This window comes from Taudactylus pleione, unplaced genomic scaffold, assembly GCF_031769625.1.
Source record: "Taudactylus pleione unplaced genomic scaffold, aTauple2 ptg000400l, whole genome shotgun sequence".
Lineage (NCBI taxonomy): Eukaryota > Metazoa > Chordata > Amphibia > Anura > Myobatrachidae > Taudactylus > Taudactylus pleione.
This window is the reverse complement of record NW_028284802.1, coordinates 974,864-990,596: the sequence shown is the minus strand read 5'-3', so window position 1 is coordinate 990,596 and position 15,733 is coordinate 974,864.

Below are 15,733 nucleotides of genomic sequence, written 5' to 3'. Positions count from 1 at the left end.
AGAAGTAAATAGCATATGTCCCCATATGAAAAAGAGGATTGGCATATAGTGAAGTACAGTTTAATTATAAAAAACACACATAACAAATAAACAACACACAGAGAAATCCTTTTCTGATGTGCAAAAAAATAACTAATTAGCACATGATGGTAAGCAGTCAATATTAAAATGAAATCCCCAACCAGCCGAAACGCAAACAATTACCAGCTGAGTAGGGGAAATATGCGACAGTCAGGTCTTTGTACACCGGTGAATGCGCCTCGATCCAGCATCTGCCTGAAACATGAACTGGAGTCTCCCGGCGTTCGTTACACGGTCCCTGCACTTCCGTAAATTCCACGCTCTCAAAACAACCAACGCCTTTCAACCCCTTCCCTGGGGTCTTTGACCTTGAAAAAGTCCCTTTCTGTGACTTATTTTTACCTCAAATTTCCTCTGAACCTCCCTCCGGTCTCAGTGCATGTCCTCGTGTTCTTGTACATCTCTTCCTTTGAAGAATGCTTCTCTTAGGAAATAGATGTTGTAGTCTCTGTCAGGGGTGGGGAACCTATTTTCTGCCAAAGGCCATTTGGATATATATATTTAAAATCATTTGCGGGCCATACAAAATCATCAACTTTTATATATATACACAATACCACGATCCGGCACTCCACTGGTTAAAAGGTTAGCTGAGCCGAGTGCCCTCCACCGTCTGCCCCACTACGAGACGCTGCAGTACAATAATCCCCAGGCGGCACTCTGGACGAAATATAGAATGCACAATCACAAAGCCATATAGTGCAACGTTTCAGCGCCTACATTGGCGCTTTTGTCAAGCCAGACACAGGCACTGAAACGTTGCACTATATGGCTTTGTGATTGTGCATTCTATATTTCGTCCAGAGTGCCGCCTGGGGATTATTTTATATATATATATATATATATATACATATGTATATATACACACACACACTCTGTATAGCATTACTAAAGCAGACTAAACATTCCATTATCTCATGGCTCAAGGTAAACAAGGTATACATCAAACAGAAGAAATGTTTTACTGAACACCGTTACCCTGAGTAACACAGAGCTGAATGACTGTGAATAGCAGCACCGATGTCTGACCTAAACTGTTGGCAGTTCAAAACTTTATTAGCAATGTCATGTGAACCTAAATGACAACCCAGTTCAGTGATAACCACCCACACACAGCCCCAGATAAAACATCGGGCACGGGTTAACACGAGATGTGGCCTACTCACAGTCCAGGTGCTTCTTCTTAGGGGCCCATGATCTTGTGGGTGGTGGTCTTGCAGTCCGTTATGCTCTGGCCGGACATGGTGGCTCTGGGCTCGGGTGTGACGTAAAGAGGATCGGGCCCGGCCGGAGAGAAGGGGGGGATCTGATGCCACCTAGCTGTAGAGCTGAGCATGGAGGCCCAGGGCACATTGTCTGCCCGTGCGGCACATGGTACAGCAGCTGATGGAGGAAAAATAGCAGCTCAGCTCCGCCTCAGGGATCCGTGAAGAGAGCCTATATGCGCAGGCAGGGGGTGGTGGTGGTTCTGAGTACCCAGAAACCCCCTCTAATGGATTACATTTGTTTCATAGAGATGGAAACAGCCTAGTCTCTGCATGCAGCCATGCGCTGGCCGCGGATCACCCGCCACGGAGCTGTCGCTCCTCGGATAGAGAGCTCTGATTGGCAGAGCTCTCTGCAGAGGATATGGCCGAGGTGGACTCAGGAGGCGGAGCAGTCAGGATCCATTAAGGGAGCCAGGGACCTGCGCGCCCTGACCTCAGAGAGGGGTCACAGAAAAGGAAGGAGGAGATGATGGGGAAGGAAAACTTGGTGGGAGGGGATCACGTGTTGCCAGAGCTCTCGGCGCGGGGTTAAGGCCATGGGAGGAGCTGCTGCAGCTAGGCATGCGTAGCAGCCATCCCGCAGCCATAGAGCTAGGCATGCGCAGCAGCCCTCCCGCGGCCATAGAGCTACACATGCGCAGCTGCCCTCCCGCAGCCATAGAGCTACACATGCGCAGCAGCCCTCCCGCAGCCATAGAGCTAGACATGCGCAGGAGCCCTCCCGCGGCCATAGAGCTAGACATGCGAATGCAGCCCTTCCGCAGCCATAGAGCTAGACATGCGCAGCAGCCCTCCCGTGGCCATAGAGCTAGACATGCGCAGCAGCCCTCCCGCGGCCATAGATTTTACCTTAACTACAGAATGGGCGGCCTCTGATCGCTTCCCAATCCGAGCTCAGGTGAGCTCAGATCGCGGTAGCCATAATTCAGACCGCAGCAGTGTGAGCCGGCCCAGAGGTGGGAACGTGGGACCGTCCCACCCATCCCATACAGAGTGCAGTGGCAACCCTAGTGCTGCACAATTGTACCGGGCTGGGGGACAGTTGGCACCCTGCCCCCCAGCCCGCCCCTCCTGCCAGCGAAGGGGTAAATGAGTGCGTGCGCCAGGACAGAACTTTTTCTTACCACAACAGCATTTTAGATGCTCCCAAGACTGTTTAACCATTGATTAAGTGGACATAATACTCTGCAGTCTAAACTACCATAATGTACCCTGTTAATAAACACAGCCGTATCCATTGACAAATACTGACCTATAGGGGTAAATTTACTGAAGTGAGAGTTTTTAGAAGTGATATTGCCCATAGCAACCAATCAGATTGTAGCTATTATCTTCTGGAAGGTGCTAGTTAAATGTTAAGTAGAATCTACAAATTAATATAGAAAGAGTAACTTGCGCCCTAGCTGCAGCTCAGTACCAACTCCCAAGCCAGGGCCGCAACTAGGGGGGGCTAGAGGTGCACGTGCATAGGGTGGGTATTGCGGGAGGGTGAAAAATCTGACTCGGGCATCTGAAAATGGGCGCCGCCAAAGAGGAGACAAATGCTAGAGGTCCTTACTGGACCTCTAGTGTCTGTCTCCTCCTTGGCGGTGGCCATTTTTGGATGGCCGTTTTCAGCAGATTCCATGCAATCTAGCCGTCCGCATGGACTCTGCTGAAAACGGCCATCCAAAAATGGCCGCCGCCAAAGAAGAGACAGATGCTAGAGGTCCTACTGGACCTCTAGTGTCTGTTAGCAGAGCGCAATGCACACAGCGTTCCCGGAAGTGCCGGGAACGCTGGCGCTGCAGGGAGAGGATGCCGAGAGCTGCATCTTCTCTCTTCAAACCCCCCTGGCAACGAGCATGAAACCCCTGGCAACGAGCATGAAACCCCTGGCAACGAGCATGAAACCCCTGGCAACGAGCATGTAACTCCTGGCAACGAGCATGAAACCCCATGGCAACGAGCATGTAACCCCTGGTAACAAGCATAAATACCCTGACAATAAGCATGAAACCCCCTGGCAACAAGCATGTAACCCCTGGCAACAGGCATGAAACCCCATGGCAACGAGCATGAAACCCCATGGCAACGAGCATGAAACCCCTGGCAACGAGCATAAACCCCCTGGCAACGAGCAGGTAATTTTAAAATAATTAGAAGCATTACTGTGGGGCATAAAATGGTGTCGGGCAAATATGTAAGTGGCACTTTGGTAATAGGCATTGCAGTGTGTGGCATAATGTGTAATGGGCATTATGATGTGTGGAATAATGTAAGTCACTATACCAGGGATGTCTGAGTAGTGCACTGCTTTATGGAGGAGCAAGGACAAAATCCAGGTACGGGAAGGGAGGGGGCGCAAAATTGCTGCCTTGCACTGGGTGACAGATATCCTAGTTTCGGCCCTGCCCAAGCACACCACCTCTTCAGCAATATATAACTCGGAGCAGAGTACCCCACAAGCGCTGCTAGATAGAGAAGCACACCACCTCTTCAGCAATATATAACTCGGAGCAGAGTACCCCACAAGCGCTGCTAGATAGAGAAGCACACCACCTCTTCAGCAATATATAACTCTGAGCAGAGAAGCCCACAAGCGCTGCTAGATAGAGAAGCACACCACCTCTTCAGCAATATATAACTCGGAGCAGAGTACCCCACAAGCGCTGCTAGATAGAGAAGCACACCACCTCTTCAGCAATATATAACTCGGAGCAGAGTACCCCACAAGCGCTGCTAGATAGAGAAGTGCACCACCTCTTCAGCAATATATAACTCGGAGCAGAGAAGCCCACAAGCGCTGCTAGATAGAGAAGTGCACCACCTCTTCAGCAATATATAACTCTGAGCAGAGTACCCCACAAGCGCTGCTAGATAGAGAAGCGCACCACCTCTTCAGCAATATATAACTCGGAGCAGAGTACCCCACAAGCGCTGCTAGATAGAGAAGCGCACCACCTCTTCAGCAATATATAACTCTGAGCAGAGTACCCCACAAGCGCTGCTAGATAGAGTATTATCAGTCTTGGTTGTCTCTGTGGAAACGTCCTGTATTCTCCAAAAGGAAATCCAAACAAGAAAACAGGAAATTTGCGTAAATTTTCCACAAACAGCAGTTTTTCTATGTATTCCATGGGAACCTTTGCACTAACCTAATATATATTAGATGCATGCGTCAATGGGTTTCTATACGTCTTCACAATCAATGGTTACGCAATCAAGTGAGTAGGGCGAATAGCGGGGGCGCGCCCAATTAGTTTCCGCTGCCAAAAAACGCTATGTAGGTAAATACTAGATTCCGCCGGCTAAATTATCGTGGTTAATTGAATACGGGCCTCAGTCTGCATGCGTGCATGTGATTGCTATGGATCCTGCTTTGTCTGTGTATTTAGGTTATTAGATCTTATTGAACATCACTTTTGTTCTTTATTTAAATGTAGGGCAGTATATTGCACATTGCTCACTGATCTGTGTATAGCTGAATATAAAGCTGATATTGTCCCCACAGTCAAACCTGAGGTAAGGGAACAGGAGAAGCAGGGGCGTATTTATAATGGGTGCGGGGAACACAGGCCCCTGGGTCCAGGAAGGCCACGCACCGCACACCCTGCACCCATGGTATTACTTACCTCTCCGGAGTCCCATGTCGGCGTGGGGGTCCGTCGCTGTAAAACGACTGGAAAATGGCCGCGGCGGCCATTTTCCCGTCGTTTGCGCATGCGCAGTACAGGGAAAATGGCCGCCGCAGCCATTTTCCCGGTGACCTGTGCAGACACTATAGACTCTGGGCACACTCTAGTGCCCAGAGCCTATAACTCCGGCGCTGGCCGCGCACACACGGGCGGAGAGGAGGGGGCCCGTGTCGGAGACTGCACACGGGCCCCCTCCTCTCTAGAAACGCCCCTGAGGAGAAGGGACACACGGATGGCATAAGGGAGAGATGAACAAACACAGGAGACATTAGAGATGTACGAACATGTAAGACATTCAGGAAAAATGGATTAACATGGAAATTGAGATGTATTGTTATTTTTTTCGGCATGGAAGCACCATAAATTATTACAAAAACGTTTGGCCCAATCAGAATAAAAATTTTTTTTTTAAAAAGTGTGTCTGTCTGGTAAAAAGTGGATAGTGCCCATATAGCGGTCACTTCAGCAAAGCAATGGCGCTTCACGGCCACACGCACATTCCCCAGGTGTGCCCTTCACGCCCCAGTCCAACACTGACAGGTAGTGCGGGAACGGGAGGCAGCGCCACCGTTTAATGGATAATTTTCTCTAGACCGATTTGCACATTAATAATCGTACATTGCATACAAGATTATACTTTATTTTTCAAACTTGCGTCATAAGTGATCCACACAAATCTCTTTAATATCATACAAAGATTTCGTCATTTATCAGTTTAAAACAGCACTCGGATTATTATGTACATAACACACAGGCGTATGCATAGGTTCAGAATCGGATTTTGAAGATTGCCGGCCCACAGACCTTAGGGTGTAATATTCATCGGAGATGGGGGAAGTCCAGACCGCCTTCTCGCGATCATGTGACTGCGATATCGCTCTCTCCCCAGCCGTTCTTCCAGGGCAGAATGCTGCAAACACATGCAATGGATGAAAAACAGATGCACTGCTATAATATCCCTACTTAGGATCTGTAACGTGTATTGATATAATAGGCCTGAACAAACTAGATTGAAAGCTCAAGCGCAATCGATTGATCACTGGAACGACATCTCCTTGCTGTGATCTAGCGTGATCTATTTTCTCCTGTCCATTAGTCACTGCCTCTGGGAATCCACTTCTACCCTGCGTAGTCTTGTTATTGGTGTAAGTTGTACATTACTCATGTCCCCGCTCACTGCTTTATGTACATGCTGGAGCCTAGCACTCCTTCGTCCACTGATCTGTGTACCACAAGTCCCGCTTTTCTCTGAACAATCCCCCATTTTTTGAATCAGCCATGGATGGACTGTAATTCGGCCCCGGCATCCCTTATTGCCTGCATGCCTAAGAAGTGCCAGATGGCCAGTCCGGCCATGTTTTCATCCCAATATTTGTAACCCACATCGCTTGTTTTTTCCATAATCAATCATGAACCTAAATTAACTGGGCAATTTGTAGTCGGACTCTGTGGCAGGTTTATCACTTCAATTGCAAGCTGACCACAACCTACTGGGACCCAGTAGTGCGATGGGAGTCTAAAATGTCCTCTTGGATGTTCCGCCCCCTTCTGCCACCCAAGGAGGTCGACCCAGGTGGCATCACTTCTCTTGGATTTAAGTGTCAAACCTACAAGGATGTTACCCAAATCTACCTATCCTCTCTGGATCTCACAGTGTGTGCTGCCCCCAGCGTTACTGAAGGTCTTTCTTCCATTTCATCTTTGATGTCGTCTGGTCATATCAAACTCAACTGATCAATAACTGAGCTAATTATGTTTCCACCAGTCACTAGAAGCCGGATATCTGTATGCCTTCCGCACTGACACCACAGCCAAGATCTGTGCCTCTCATCCCCATTCCCTACCTCCTCCCATTCCCGGATACAGGGCTTTTTCGCCAGGAGATGTGTTAGTGAGGACAGGGCTGCATGTGACAGGGGCAGTGATGTGAGGAGGGGAATGGAGGCAACAGGAAGCCACAGACTAAGGGTTATATAAAGGGAGGGGCAGGTTCCCCCAGCAGCACAGAGTATATCAGGAGATGAGTGATGTATTAGTGAGGATAGGGCTGCATGTGACAGGGGCAGTGACATGATGTGGAGAGGGGAATGGAGGCAACAGGAAGCCACAGACTAAGGGTTATTTAAAGGGTCAGGGTTCCCCCCAGTAGCACAGAGTATATCAGGAGATGAGTGATGTGTCAGTGAGGACAGGGCTGCATGTGACAGGGGCAATGACATGAGGAGGGGAATGGAGGCAGCAGGAGGCCACAGACTGAGAGTTATATAGTGGGAGGAGCAGGGTGCCCAGCACCACAGAGTATATCAGGAGATGAGTGATGTGTCAGTGAGGACAGGGCTGCATGTGACGGGCAGTGACATGATGTGAAGAGGGGCATGGAGGCAGCAGGAGGCCACAGACTGAGAGTTATATAGTGGGAGGAGCAGGGTCCCCAGCAGCACAGAGTATATCAGGAGATGAGTGATGTGTCAGTGAGGACAGGGCTGCATGTGACGGGCAGTGACATGATGTGAGGAGGGGAATGGAGGCAGCAGGAGGCCACACAGACTAAGAGATATAGTGGGAGGAGCAGGGTCCCCAGCAGCACAGAGTACAGTATATCAGAAGATGAGTGATATGATAGTGAAGACAGGGCTACATGTGACAGGGACATGATGTTATATAAAGGGTCAGGGTTCCCCCAGCAGCACAGAGTATATCAGGAGATGTGATGTGTCAGTGAGGACAGAGCTGAATATGACGGGCAGTGACAGGACGTGAGGAGGAGAATGGAGGCAGCAGGAGGTCACAGACAGAGATACATAGTGGAAGGAGCAGGGTCCCCAGCAGCACAGAGTATATCAGGAGATGAGTGATGTGTCAGTGAAGACAGGGCTACATGTGACAGGGACATGACGTGAGGAGGGGAATGGAAGCAGCAGGAAGCCACAGACATTCATACATCCAACTTATTTGTGACATTATATTAGAATGTCATATAGAATGTCATAAAACATGCCCCGGGGCCATGGAACATGTCCTTATTATTTACACAAAGTAGTAGACTATACTACACCATTCAAATATATTCCTATTTTTATACAAGTTCTCTTACATTAGAACATATACAGTACACCACTGTGATGTGTATCATGTCTCCTCTCACCTCACAGATCCAGGTCTTCTTCATCCTCCTCCTGCATTAGAAGACGATCTCTCAGTGCCTGGAATATCGCCTGCCAGGGCACGGCGTGGTACAGTGTGTACACCACTTCCCCGACCAAAATCAGAAAGACGACCGCAAGGAACGAGATAAAAACTCTGTCGGCCACATGGACAACCTTCATTTTGGTGCTTCGCTGCTCCCAGGGGACAGTGTCCGGTGAGGGTGACACCCGTGAAAGGATCTCAAAAGCATCTTCATCATCATCAACATCGTCATCATCCGGAGGGGGTGTAGGCAGGATGGGTGAGGAGGGGTCTTCTGTCTCGCTGCTACTGGTGTCCATTACACACAGAGATGGGAGGAAAATGAAAGTAAAAGGAGTATAAATGAGAAATAAGGAGAAGGGGACAATAGACTGTGGACAATCATGAAGGGCATCAGACCAAAATAAATGTTAAAAGCAATGAGAGAGACACACAGAACATGGGCATCAAACGAGAGAAGTGGATGGGAGAACAGCTGGTAATAAGGTGATGACCTTTGGATAATAGTAAAAAGAGATGGAAATAAAATTGGAGAGTTCGAAATAAAAAAAAAAAGACCACAGCAGGAGGGGCAGAGAGTCCGTCACCAGAAGAGACTGCTCCTAATCTGAGGACGAGACACCTACGAGTCAGCATACAAGAGATTACCAGCTCACGGCCCATATGTCACCAGAGAAGGGTACAGAGGAGATTAGGTGGCATGGTATTTGCTGCATCACATTGGGGGTCATTTTATTGAAACAAAAAAGAAAAAATACCCATATCCAAAATGCTTGGGCCCAGGGGTGTTTTGGATAACGGAATATTCCGTATTTTGGAATATTTGCATATCATAATGACATATCTTGGGAATGTGACCCAAGTATACACACAGAATGCATTTATGTGTTATATACACACAGCCTGCAGCTCATTTTATACAATATAGTCAATCATTTTGTGGCTCAAGCAAAGTTTGTGTACAGAAATGAAATTAATTTATGTTTCATTCATATACACCTTGTACACACAGCCTGAAGGTACTTTTATACAATATATTTAATAATTTGTGCCTTAGACAAAGTTTGTGTACAGAAATGAAATTAATTTATGTTTCATATACACCTAATACACAGCCTGAAGTTACTTTTATACAACATATTTAATAATTTGTGCCTTAGACAAAGTTTGTGTACATTGAACTATCACCAATCAAAGGTTTCATTATCTCAGTCATGCCAAAATGATTCCGTATTTCTGAATATTCCGTATTTTAAAATATGTGGATATGGGAGACTCAACCTGTATATATTTAGGAGCACAGAAAACACCATATTGTAATTAAACAAAGAGCATTTTTTTATTTTAATACACGATTACACAACCATGAGAAAGCTGCTAGATCTATGGAAAACTTAGATACTGTAAATAAAACCTGAGGGTCTACCCCAAAACGGCGCCTTAGAACAGGATGTTACACTCGGATGTAATAGCTCCCATAGCGGGATAGAACTAGAGATGTTACACACTGTGGGGCACAGGCAGAGCTGAGCACAATTTACAGCATAAATGTAGACGGAAATTGCATTAAAATATGAAGTTTGTGCAATGTGTGGTATTATTTGTGATTAATGCTATTGGCATACCCCTGTGTACAGTGCATTGCAGTCAGAATTCTAATGGTAGGACTACGACCGTGGGAAAAGCCCATCATCAGCGTTGGGACTCCATATGGTGCAAATCATCGCTGTTCTGGGTTTTTAATTTTGCTAAGCCATACATGGCCAGAAGAGCCCCCCCCAGGACTTAGTTGAGCAATAAAATGTGTAACAAGGGTTGTATAGGTGAGTTCTTAATTCTAGCTAATGCTTTGTTTTAAATCGGTGTCCATTTTTAATTAACAGTTTCTCCTTGGCGCACCACAGGTCCCAGCATGTCCTGGGTGCCAATGCTACAAACGACGGCACGCCCAACCATTTAAAGGTGCCCGGAGCATGCTGGGACATGTAGTGTGTCGAAGCTGGATAATTGGCTGAGACAGAATCAGTTTAAAATTAGATTGGAACGATGCCATCTTGCGAATGGCGACAAGACTCCATCTTAAAAATTAGATTTGCCGACGCTATTTTGCGAATGGACGCCCAGCGCCATTTTAAGCTACAACTCACGAGCTAAGTACATATGGCAATGTTTTAATAATCCTTTCAGAAACCATACCCTGATGTATCTAAGGACAACCTTGCATAAAAAAAAAATACCATAACAAACACAGTACTCACGCAGGGTTTAGTAAAACTGCTTCCTGAGAAAAGTAATTAGAAAAACAATACACCAGGATACTGTGGGTGTTTTTGCATGTAAATGGAGAGACCCCACATGTGGACAGGTGTAGCTGTGGCAATTGAAATATGGCCCAGACACTGATCACAATTGAATTTGTCTGAATGAACAATGGTAAGAAATCTGCTTGAAAAGAACTGACACAGGTATCCTAAATAGGCAGAAGAGAACTTTTGAATTCACTGTCAGACAGGATGGCACCAGCAGTCAGCTGGGGTCTCCACCCTGTTTGAGTGCTCATAACACTTTGCATTGTAGTTTTAAAATAAACATGTGTTGGAAGGGTATGGTATGTGTATATATATGTATGTTATCCATCATAGATAAGACTTACACACTGCACACTCACATAAAAGGTTACATAGATTCAAAGTGTAATAGTCAAGGTTTATTCATTTATTACTAATGTTGTGAAATAAAGACTATTTGATATCTAAGGTTTAGTACATGATAAGCAAACTGTATTTGGTGTTGTACTGATCTACTCTGTCTCAACAGCTTTCCGGTGTAATCGGTGAGAAGATCGCAACATGCGTTCGCAACTTATGGACTGTAGAGAGTTAAAACACTAAAATGTACTTTGTAATGGTAGCAGCTTAGATTTGCATGCAGGGGGAAAAAGGAGACAAAAGGCTGTCGGAGGCTGACCTGTGTCCATTTGAATCGACCTGTTAAATGTCCTGTAACAGAAGCATCGTGACGGAGAACCAATGGAATTATGCCAAATTTGCCTATTGTATTGCCTATCCCTGTAAGGCTATATATATATGTGCTCTCAGACCCCATTCGGAAGCCTTCTTGCTGATGCTGCTGACGGAGGTTTCTTGTTGATGCCGGTAACTGGTCCCAGAGCGCGTGCGTATGTATAACTGTACCTTGGGTCTGTATGATTTCTTTGCGCTAAATTGTCTTTAGATCATAGTGTGTAACCTACTGTTTTTATGTAGAATAATAACCTTTGTGCGTTGGAAACACATTTCAAGGTCTGAAGGCATTTACTGTATGACTGTGTACGCAAATAGCGACAATTCTAGAAGGTATAGGCAGGAGCGTATAGAGGTTTAAATCCAGGATCGTTAAGTGTGACAGGGATAAATAATAGTTTTGTCTATTTTTATATAGACTCACACACACCGCCCAGGTGCCTGGGAATAGCCCTAATGCTGTCAGCACTGGGTTGTTTTCCTGAGGGGGATTTTTCCTCTAGAGGACACGGGGCCTGATTCAGAGATAGACGGAACTGCGCAGGCACACACAAGCGGCTGTGCAATTCTGTCCATTTAAAATGCAAATGCAGAAGGAGGTGTCACACCTTTTTGCTGCATCTGCGTAATCACAGCGCTGCGACCCATGTCGCAGCCTGGGGTCACCATCTTTGGCCAGGCTGCGGGAGCCCCCCCTCCATTTCCGTGAACGCTGCCAGGGAACACCCCCGCTCCGCCTCCCAAACGCTGCAGCCTGTCAATCGGACTTCGGCTGGAAGACACTGCGAGCAGACTCGCAGTCGGAGGGCCACACAGGCACAGTACACCTCCTGCGCATGCACAGTCCTCCCGTCATCGGAGATGTGCGCTAACCACCGTGCTGACCAGCTCTTCTAAAATTGGGATCTTCCTCGCATTAGAACACATTTAGCATAAGGTACATTATATTAGAAGTACATAGGCTGGGGCCTGATTTTTGAAAGTCATGGTAGAACACTTCAGTTTCCACTGATGTCCTTATAAGTTTAACAATCCAATAGTAATATATGTGAATGGTGTAATAAAATCTATGTATACCAGTTGTGTAGGCAGGGGCGGGCTGGGCAGGGGGGCAGATGCCCCCAGGCTGGTCCCATTTTAAATGCCTTGGATTGGCCATTGGTATATTTATTACAATCATGGGCAATTGCAGGGCAGAATTATAGGATTTTTAAAAAAACAAATGCATAAAAACTTAGTCCAGGTCCTAAAGGGTTAATGGCTGAGCAAGGGGGGGGTTAGAGGAGCCTGAGTTGACCCCTGATTGGAGGAACACATGCTCCTCTGGACCCTGGTGCTCAGCCTCATTTGTCCATTTTCATTACCCACTGTGCAAAGCTACTTAACTCCAGAGAGCCAATCAGCAAAGAGGCGGACAGCAAACCGAGGAGCCGACACATGAAGAGCCGGCGGGTAGGTGGAGAAACAGTTCAGAGCACTCACTGCTGCAGACGGCACCCCCACTCACTGTATACGGCTTCTATATATCCTTGTTATGTATCCCTGTATTGTATAAAGCTGCACTGTCCTGTATCATATAGGCAGCGCCGTAACAGGGCTCAAATACGTTATTCACATGGCATCATTAGGTCGCTCAGAGGCGTTGGGGCAGGCATGAAACCGGTAAGTGCTGCACTTGAGGATGCTTCAATCGGCTCTGCAGGCTGCTGGGTGCCTGTCTAGTGGCGCTGCAGCAGTGATCCTGGCTGTAGGATGCCGTTCCAGGCACCCTGCTAGCCAGAAGCAAGGGCCGTGTGACGTAGCGACGCTCTGGCCACAGAGCCCTGTGCGGCTGCATCGGTCACACATCCCTGGTTAATGGCCCTGTATATAGGACCCATATTAAGCCACATTATGTCAACCTATAAAATATAGAGCCCCTCTAGAGAAACATGGCGTCTCCCAGGACTATGTAGGACTCCTATAATGTATTGTACAGTGTGCCACAGGTATTATATTACATATTACACCTTCCCTACTCCATACTGTAAAATGGCTTATAGGTCCTCCATTACATTCCACAGCTTTACCTGCTATCCCCCCCCCCCCCCCCCCCGTTACAATAGCCGCACCTATAGTTGGGCAGCTGTCCTAATTATACAGATCAATGATCCTTTTATACTGGTTCTGTGTTTATGTAAAGTACAGAATCTATAGAGAGAGTATCTTATACTGCTCTGGTAATATATAGGATGTATGGATATAGCCTCGTTCCTGCTCTCTGGGCCCTGATTCACTGATGGACGCTAACTGCACCGTAGCTGCGATTTTGTACTCAGCGGCTGTGTGAAAACATGCGAACCGGCGGCTTCGCAAATCCAAGCGACCGTGTACAAAGACGCAGCGCCGGTCGCAAATCAGCCGACTAATCGGCCTCCTGAGTAACCCTATAGTCGCGCAGAATGGCTGCCAGAACCAAGATGCCGGAGCCATTTATTTTTACAGCGTACTGGTTCGCAGTCACAGGCTGAGACATGCCCTGAAAATGGTCGCATCACGCCTGCGTTACAGTCGCCACCTCACCGTTGCCACCCACAAACTGTCCCTGCCTGTCAATCACTTTGCAAATTGAATCCTCACTGCGAGCGACAGATACCGACAATCCATAAATATCGGCAATGCATTCATCTCCAAATCAGGCCCTCTATCGTGTCCTCCTATAGATGGCATACAGTATATCCATATTTGATATTGTATATTATTACTTAAGCAGGATACATGGGTGTTACGAGCAGAGGAAGAGAGTGACAGTTACATAAACCGAGAAGAGAGTGACAGTGACAGTTGCACGAACCGACTGCCGTCTCCTGAGGGGGGGGCGTTCCTAATTCTGTGTGATTGACCTGTTCAGTCACGACTTTGTAGCAACCTGTTACTTATGGACTGCTGCTCATGTGCCAGCGCTTTCTGCTCGCCCCCCAGGCTAAAAGGTACCAGCCAGCGCCAGTGTGTAGGTGCTCTCACATTATAAGACATAATATACATTAGAAAAGCACATAATAGGCGTTTCCCTGTTACAGTGCCACCAACTCAGGCTGGTTTATTGTAATGCTGGTAGCGGGAACCCCGATTCAGCCACTACCAGCCTAGTGCTGGTAGCAAGTTTCTGTTTGTTTTTCTATTATTTATAGATTCTTTTCTTTTAAGCAGCTAAGAAAATGTCTGTGCGGATGATCATTATAGACAGCACGGCTCCTGCACCAGGGGGGAGGCATCTGTAATAGATACGTCACCTTCTTTGTGGCCTCTTCCCCTCTAAATCGTACGTCTAAAGCGTGTTACCGCGCTCTTACCGTACTTGAGGTATGCCAGATCGGCCCGTCTCTGCTCCATTCCGTCTAAGGGCCTGATTCGGGTGCACGCTATGTCGATGCCGCAAACAAGTGGTCAATATTTTCAGTCTGCCTATTCGCGGTGCGCGTGGATGCGAACAGTTACTGCTCTGAGAGCTCCTTCAGCAAGTGTACTCTAGGTCAATGCCGCACGCAAGCAACCGATATTTTTAGGGACATGCAAATTCCGTGAGCATTTCAGGGAGAAAACGGGGGTGGCTAGCCAGACGCAGGTGATTTGCAAAGACGCAGTTGCACTGAACCCATCGGCCATGTTCAGACAAATTGCACCTGCCATGGGGTCGGTGCAATCTCCGATGATGTGCCTGATTTGTCTTAATACACGCAGCAGCGGATTAGTGCTGCAGCCGGTGGGCGTCTCAGTAGAAAGCCTATTGGGCGCGGCCTTAGCATATAGACGTGGAGGCGGCTGAATAGCGCGCACCTCTGAAGCTAAGGGCCTGATTCAGACCCACTTGCAAGCGGCTGTCCGCTCGCAAGTGGGTCGATGTTGTGCACTGCGCATGCGCACGACGGCGGGAGCTCCGTCGTGCGCATGTGCCAGACGCGACGAGCGAAGGACTTTCCTTCGCTCGTTGTGTCTGATCAAAGGGGGCGTGCTGTCAATGTTGCCAAAATCACTCCAGGGCTTGTGGTCGAAAACCTCAACCGCAGGCTCCGGCTCGCAGTGGCGATGGTCGCGATGGTCCAGACCATCGCGGCCATCAAACTGCACGCTCGTATAGGCTGTGGGTGGTGACCCACAGCTATACGAGCGTCCAGGAGGACGCTCCATAATTATGGAGGGCGGCCCTCATTCAGAGCGTGCGCTCTGCTCAGAGCATACGGCTCTGAATGAGGGCCTAAGTGTAGAGAGGAGCAACAGGGAGATACCTCTCAGTCTGCATACAGATTAAGACAGATGTACTGTCACAGGGCCTAATTCATTACGGATCGCAACGGCCAAATGCAATAGCGATTAAGCACGCAGTCTCACTGAGATAGTATGTTAATCCATTGCGATCGCTATGCCGTCGATGCACTACACAGGGACGCCCACCTTACCTTACACACATCCGTAATCCTTAGCAAGACTGCGAAACATCGGTAACATCAAGTACCAT